Genomic DNA, 8,731 nt, shown 5'->3' on the forward strand with positions numbered 1-8,731 from the left:
GCGATTTTATGGATTATTATGATCATTACATGACTCATTGATGGATGGTTGCGACCATACCTGAGTCTTCATTGATGGATACGACCATACCTTTGTTATCATCATGGTCTCATTATCTGGGTGGCTGTGTCCATACCACAGACCTATTTCGTATGTCTTTTGGATGGTTGCGCCCATGCCTAGACTACATGTAATTCGTTATCAGAGATATCAGTTGTACTTGCGTGCAGGTTCTTCTCGGTGGTGTTCCCCAGTGGAGTCGCCAAATTGTTGTGGAGGTAAATCCCCTCTGCGGATAGAGGCGATCCCTACTAGTCCAAATAGGGTCTAGCAACAAGCGAACAATGCTAACACACGGGTTCCTAATTGCAAATTAAAGACCGATGATGAGGGCCTACCTGGATTCCCTTCAGGTGCCTTGGAGCCTGCATGCCCCAATGGCAGGTTCTTCGTGTTCGACACGAGGTTTTAATCATTGGCCTCCGATTGAATGATTCTATGGGTGTTCGACGCTGGCTCACTGATTCGCACGCCGTATATTGTACCTATAGTACCTTGAGGACCATTGTCATTATTGGTGGTACCTCTCTCGTCTGTTAACAGTTTTCATCGTTGACTGGTAATCAGACGATGTTCTTGCATGTTCGACTTCAACTCCTATATTCGCATGCTTGGACTTGTACTTTGTTCGGGTCGAGATGGAGCAGAAGACCTTGGATTTTGTCTGTTGAGATCCAGGTTGCGATTTTGTGGATTATTATGATCATTACATGACTCATTGATGGATGGCTGCGACCATACCTTTGTTATCATCATGGTCTCATTAGCTGGGTGGCTGCGTCCATACCACAGACCTATTTCGTATGTCTTTTGGATGGTTGCGCCCATGCCTAGACTACATGTAATTCGTTATCAGAGATATCAGTTGTACTTGTGTGCAGGTTCTTCCCGGTGGTGTTCCAGTTCAGTCAGTTTCGTAAAGCATTTCACCCCTCCCACTCTCTCGGGCTTCATACTTTAGGGGGCATCTGTTACACAGTAATTTGTCACTGCCTTCATACCAGTCTTCCTACTGTGTCATGAGTCCAAATCATTCATGCTCATGCTCTTTGATGTTGCCAAATGACCCACTTTGCCAAAGTTTCTGCATCATCACGACTGTTGTCAAAATAAACGCGCTGATGAGTGCTCCAAAACAGACCAAACGCGCTGCCATCGTGGAAGTACACGTGATTCCTGTGATGGTCGGATTTCATGAGACAGCGCGACTGTTGCTTATATTTGATCGTGATGACATGACCTTCTCCGTTATGCAGTAGCGATGTTAACGCTCCAGTACAGTTATGTACCCGCGATGATCTAGTCTGGGTGAGTTTGTTCTAACAGCTGACCTTCCAGATGACTCCAGACCTGGTTGTTGGCCTTGTATATGTCACCCTCCCTTCTCTGGCATTTCTGTTTCGTCATTTGAGCCACCTTCCTTGGGGATAAGCTCATCTTCCCACCATTCATGGAGACTCCTTCTCCTATTTAAGCCTCCACCATTGCTATGAGCTGCTAGTTTGGAATTCATAGTGTTTGGAGTGTTGTTGATAGTGTTGTGAGCTTGATAGGTAGCTGGTGTGACAAGTGTGGGATTGTTAGAGAGCTTAAGGAAGGTTGTGAAGTGTTTTTATCTTGTGTAAACTTGTGAGTGAGAGAGTTTTGTCTTGGGAGATCTACCTTCAAGGGTGAATGCTTGAGGAACTTGCTGGCTAGACCCTCTTGAGAAGGATTTGACGTTAGAACTATGGTTGTATTCTTCTTTTTTTATCAATAATAGACAACTATCATTATGGTTCCACTCTTATTGTCTTTATAATGGTGATTGAGTTATATCCTTTCTGACTGATATATAGTTGCATCTATTGGATTTTATGCTTGTGTTTGTATCGTTCTTTGCATGTGCAGGTTTCTTTTCACGAGGATCGTGGGGATTGTGACCAGTCGGAGCAAAGGAACGGGAGCGTTGACTCTTGTACAAGTACTAGCGTTGGAATCCAGGTAGGCCCTCATCATCGGTCTTTAATTTGCAATTCGGAACCTGCGTGTTAGCGTTGTTTGATTTTTGCTAGACCCTATTTGGACTAGTAGGGATCGCCTCTGTCCGCAGAGGGGATTTACCTCCACAACAACTGGTACCGAATTGCTATTTATAGCAGTGATATCTTGAACAATTCTATTTTTAGCATTTCTTGTTGCCATTTTCAACAATCCTTACATTATAAAAGGTTAAATCATACAAGTCATTTGTATGGATTGCTTAATTACTTCTCCGATGGAAATTATGGATAGAGTAATACATGTGACTCACATATGAATGCATATGCATGCCAAAGATATTATGATCATGTTTATATTGAAGGGTTATGCATGTGAAAGAGTTATGCAGAAATGTCTCCCATAACATTGTTGATAATTCTTGCATGTTGTTTAAATAATTGGCATTGGGATTTATAATCATTGACCTTAGACTATTTAGCTATGAAACATTTATTCTAAATATGATGAGATAGGGATATCAAAGAGTTCTATTAATTGTATGCTATAAATTCACCCTTGTCCTAGTTGCGTCTCAATGACTAAGGGTTTATATAAAGAGTATTGTAATCATTGTATCTTTGATGGTTGATTTAGTACACTCGTGATGACCACTAAAAACCCAGCTGTAAATGAAGAATTATTTAATCGTATGGAGCTTAAGGGCCAAATTTCCGGGTAGGAAAAAGAGGTTCGTTACAAGAGACTCATCTTTCTTTTTGAGCTTTCTCTTTTCAGTTATGCCCTTTATGATCACTCTCTTTTTAACACTAAAAAAATAATCGATTAGAGTTATGTCCTCCTCTTCAATAGGTGATAAAGAATCTACATGAATAATACTTGGGGTTGAAACCCCAAGAATAGTGGATATGGGAATCTTTGATATGACTCGAGACACTACCATTCCTTTTCAATTCTCTTGTTTCTTTTCCTCTGGTTAGAAAATAAAACTCTTAACTAGAAATTTGTTGGAGAGGTAATACCTATTCTAGTTCCACTTGAGTGACACTTAAGGGGATCAATGCTTTGCTTTGTACTTATTCCTATGTTCTTTTCGCTACCTGGACCTTTTCAAATAAGGCCCATTCATTCTAAAATTTATTTTCCTCAATTACTTTTCTTACCTGTTGTGTGATTTTCTCTTTCAATAATTCGTCTAATAAGATCTCAATTATTAGAGATGAATTAACAGTGGTTTGGGCTATTTGAGCTCCTCTTTGAGCTACATGAGATGTCTCTACTTTCCGATAAGGAGGATTTCCTAGTTGAATTTGCACTTGTGGTGTTTCCTCTATCTAAAATATTGTTGCTTGGGTACCAGAGGCTATGCTTGAACCTATTCTTCACTTACTCTCAGTAGGATTGGCAGGAGGCACCTCCTCGTCTTTTTAAAGGCTAGAAAATCAGTTTGTGTATCATCAGGGATCTCCTATACTTTGTGCAAAATTTCTTGATTGGATTTGGATCTAATAAAAACATCATCAACAGGTGATTGTTCATGGACATATTTCTTTATACATGTTTGAATGTGATACTCATATATGATCTTTGAGGGATAATTCCTTTTAAATTCAATATATGAAAAATTGACATTCTCTAATGTTGCAACTTCAATCTTTGCATGTTGTACATTAAATAAGGTGTAAAGGCCAATGTGAATAGGGAAAGAGGAAAAAATTTCTTTGTTGAAGCCCACAGGTTTCTAGCCAAACATGTGGCTACTATTTGGTAGGTTATTTCCCTGAGTACAAGCTTTTCTAGTGCAAACCTGGGTAATGCATGAGGAAGGAAAATACATCCATAAATTCTGATATAAGAAAATATTTTTTCTACATATCAATCCCCTAATTGATATATATGCATTTTATGGCTTTATCTGTAATTCCAGGTGGTAGGGAACAAAAAGGTATCTTATGGGGAGGGATTATCATATAATGACATATTTCATAGAAATGTTCCTTGGCATTTTCTTCCCACGATTTAGAATGATATATATGTATAGGTTCAAACTAGGAGTCCAATTTCAATTCATCAGGGGGAAATGAGTGTGAATATAATTGACATCTACTAAATAGGATGACATATAAAAAGAGGGAGTTACTCCTCCCACTTTGATCTTAAGGAAAGACTCAATGAGCCTATAGAGTTTATAAGATGGGATATAAAGCCAATTGAAAACAAATCCATGCAATGTTCTCTTCATAATGGGAACACAGTCCAACCAAAAGGGAAAAGGATTCTTCACACCATATAGTCAACTCATCAAAGTGGTGACATAAAAGGTCCTTCCTTTCGGGAGGTAGTAGAAAAGCTCCAAGAGCATTCCACATGGAATTTGTTTTTGTTAGCCTCAAATTAATTAAGGCATTTCTAAATAAAATTGCATGCACTTATCATTATGGAATTGTTGGAGAAAATCATTGTCATAAGTGAGTTCAAATTGAGGAAGTTGATACATTACATGTATGTCCTTAGGCCTTAAGGAACCAATGATGACCCTTTGATTCTTGTATATTGTCCATGTCGAAATCTCCACATGATCAAGTGCCTAACAAAACCATGTTTGTTTAAGGAACCAATGTGGGTATAGATGTTATCTTGTGTAGACCATAATTCAAAATGCATAAGAAAGTGATATCATCTTCAAACTCTGAGTATGAATAATATTCTTCCTCCAAACCTGTAGATTACAAATCATGAATTGCTCTTGGATACAATTTGTAAGTAGTGTTTGAGAAGAGGGCCAAATTGGGTTCTTGGAATTTGGTTCCTCACTATGTTGAGACTTCTTTTTCTTCTTTCCTTTCCTAAGAGCCATGATACTCCTTATTGCAATTAGTTGCAAAGAAAATTTTGCAAATTTCCGTAGGAAGAAAAAAGAATTAACATAGAATATGCATGATAATTACAAACTTAGAAAAATAGTTAGGTAATTTCTTGTTATAGAAGTCTTGTATTCATTTGAATTGATAATTTGTTATTAATGGGAAGCAATGTGAGTGATGCAAACCCAACTGTGAAACAATTCGTGGCAGGCTCAATGAATTGAACATTGAAGTCGTGGAGTGATTGTAAAGGTTGTGATAGATTCGTTCAAGGTGTTTATGATCCAAATTTTATGAAGGAACAAAATTGAATACATATATAAACAGAAACACAGAGATACAATGAAAATGGAACTTCAATTCATTAGTAAAAAAGTACTGAAAATTGTTAACATGCAGAATGGAAATAAACTATCTCAGACGATGATAGATTATCTCTTAGAAGAGATGTGGCATCTATATGCCTTCTAAACTATGTTACAATGAGGTTTGAAGGCCTATTTATTATTAAGAAACAATGGAGAACCCTAAACATCGAAAAACCTAAACTTAGGAGATGAAGCACCAAAATTCTATGGGCCCTGTTGGGGTAAATTGGTGCATCAACTTCTTGGGGTCGTAACTTTGGAATACGATCTCTATTTAACATGTATGATAGCTCGTTAGAAAGATATATCCAAGTACTACCAATTTCAACTACAAACCCTTATCATAAACTGCATGTTTTCCTTTTTTCGAAAAAAATAAGAAGAAGAAAAAAAAGAACAAACAAACGTCGTTTAGGGCCTCAAAATGGCTTTGGAAGTTCAGGACCCAAAAAAATTCCAAAAATAGTAAATTATGCTACTGAAAGAAACAATAGGCGAGTTGCCACCAATATCGACCCGGATCAATTTAAGGGCTAAAATTTTATTGATGTTTATTAAGTAATTATTTAACTAGCTAAAACATTATTTAACTCAATCATCATATATTGAACATTGGTGTTGTGTTTGTTAAATGTGAAAGTGTCGATGTCCAACATGATGTGGAAATAACAGTGCGGTGGGATGAGGCGACATGACAATTTAATGTAGATGCCATGTGGCACAAAAAAATGGCCTTATGATATGTCTGATAAAGTGAAAAATGAGTGACACATTTCTTATGACGTGGAAAGGTTTCCACCTATCTTGATGACACGTAAACTGTAGGTTTTAACCCTGTAGAGAAATTACTTGCATACGAATTCTAAAAATAGAAAATAAACAATGGTGAGAACATAAAACATAAAATAGATATACATAGATATTTTCCCTTGGATCCCAAAATCGAGAATACTAGATTGATTTTTCATTATGTTCCTTTCAATGTTACAATACATATATACATGTTGAAGCAGTCATAAACCCCAATCCATTAGCCTTGGATTAGAACATAATTATAGTTCCCTTGACCAGATCTACAAAATACCATGGGCAGAAAACCATCATTCCCAAAACCATGTGCAAAACCCATGCAAAAAATCATAGGTAGGTCCGCCCACATAATATATGGTCCATAAAGTTTTTCTTGGTGCATTTCCCCAGACCCCGTGCAGGGGGGGCTACCGCCCCCTAGAAACCCCCCAACAGGGGGGATGCGCTCCCCTTATGACCCCCTGTTACACCTGGCGCAACTAACAAGGGGAACTATCACCCCCCTGTGACCCCCCCACATGTGCAACTAGTCGTGGAAAGAACATAACACACACCCAACATTCTCCCACTTGTTGTTTTATTTTCCACACATGGGATCACATGAGATCTTAGTCATTGGTCCTTCTCAGTGCTCATAGATTTCATCAATGCATCTGCAACATTCTTCAAAGTGCCCATCTTTACCAGCAACACCTTTTTGTCCTCAACCATATCCCTAACAAAGTGATACTGAACATCAATGTCCTTTGTCTTTGAATGATAAGCATGGTTCTTTTCCAAGAAAATTTCACTTTGGCTATCACATTCTATCCTTATAGCTCATTGTACTGACCCCATACATGAACACAATCTCTACAAACAAACGACTTCCTTGCTTATATGAGTAGTTGCCATGTATTATGACTTTGTAGTTAAAAGTGCCACTACAAACTGTCTCTTTCTCATCCAGCTGACTGCACCTCCAAATAGGTTAAAAACTTACCCACTTGTAGATCTTCTTTGATCTAGATCTTCAACCTATTTTGCATCAACAAAGCCACGGGTGTCCAAAACTCTGTCCAATCCTGAAATTCCTTGGTATCACAAACCATAATCACTAGTGCCACACAAACACCTGAAAACTCGCTTCACTGATATCCAATGCTCCTTTCCTAGTTTTGACATAAACTTGCTCAATACTCCCACTACACGTGTAATGTCTAGTCTAATATAGACCATTTCATACATCAGGCTAGCAATTGAACTTGCGTATGGAACATGGGACATGTTCTCTTCCTCTTCTTGTGTCTTGGGGCACTGTTCAACATATAACTTTACACCTACACAAATTGGAACCTTCACTGATTTATTATCCTGCATATTAAACCTCTGCGATATTGTCTCGACATACTTCCTTTGGTTTAACAAGAGCTTCCTCTTTGCCCTATCTCATTTAATTTATGTGCCCAAAATATAGTTTGCAACACCAAGATCCTTCATGTTGAATTTGGAGGACAATTGGGTGTTCAAATCCTGGATAATTTATTTGTCATTTCCAATGAGCAACATATCATCCACATACAAGACAAGATAAATAACACGGTCACCAATTAATTTAAAATACACACAGTGATCCGCTTTTCTTCTGGTGAAGCCAAGTCCCCGTATATATGTATCAATTTTTTGATACCACATCCTTGGTGACTGTTTTAACCCATACAAAGACTTTTTTAACCCACATACCAGTTATTTCTTACCCTTCACCGCAAAGCCTTTAGGTTGCTTCATGTAGATATCTTCTTCTAGATCCCCATGAAGAAATGTTTTCTTCACATCCATTTGTTCTACCTCAAAATCAAAAGCAGCATCAACCGATAAGGTAATCTAATAGAAACTATATTTTGAAACAGGAGAAGAAATATCACCAAAATCAATTCCCAACACCTTAAAATAACCTTTTTCTACCAATCAAGCTTTGTATTTCTCCACCTTGCCTTTTGCATTCATCTTCTTCTTAAACACCCATTTTCTTCTAATGGGCTTCCTTCTAGATAGAAACTCCACCATATCTGAAGCCTCATTTTTTTCCAAAGATGCCATTTCATCAACCATGACCTCTTTCCAAAGTTTTCCATCCTATGAATCTACTGCCTCCCTGACAGTTCTAGGATCATCATCATTAATAAATAAAGCAAAATTTGAACATAAATCATATGGACTATACCTTTCTAGCTTCCTTCTTTCTTGAACTGATCTTCTCACAGTTGGAGTTTGTAGCTCTTCGTCTTTTGATTCTTGTTCTGCTGTAGAGTCTGATTCTTCATCCTTTAGCTCAAATTATATCTTCTCAGGTTCCTTTGATAGGACTTCACGTTTAATAACATCTCTCACCTATCTAAATACCACATCCTGACTATACACAAACTTCCTTGTTTCTGGGTTCCAAATCTTATAACCTTTTAAACCATCCTTATACCCAATAAATATGCACCTTTCAGATTTACTATCCAACTTGGTTATTTTCACCTTTGGAACATGTACATATGCATCACAGCTAAATACCCTTATATGTGAAAGAGAGGATTTCTTACCAGTCCATACCTCATGTGGATTCTTATACTCAAATGTTGATGAAGGTGATATATTAACCACGTAACATGCAGTCTCCAC

Source organism: Pinus tabuliformis, chromosome J (genome assembly GCF_031772625.1).
Source record: "Pinus tabuliformis cultivar Carrire ecotype Pingquan chromosome J, CPIR1, whole genome shotgun sequence".
Lineage (NCBI taxonomy): Eukaryota > Viridiplantae > Streptophyta > Pinopsida > Pinales > Pinaceae > Pinus > Pinus tabuliformis.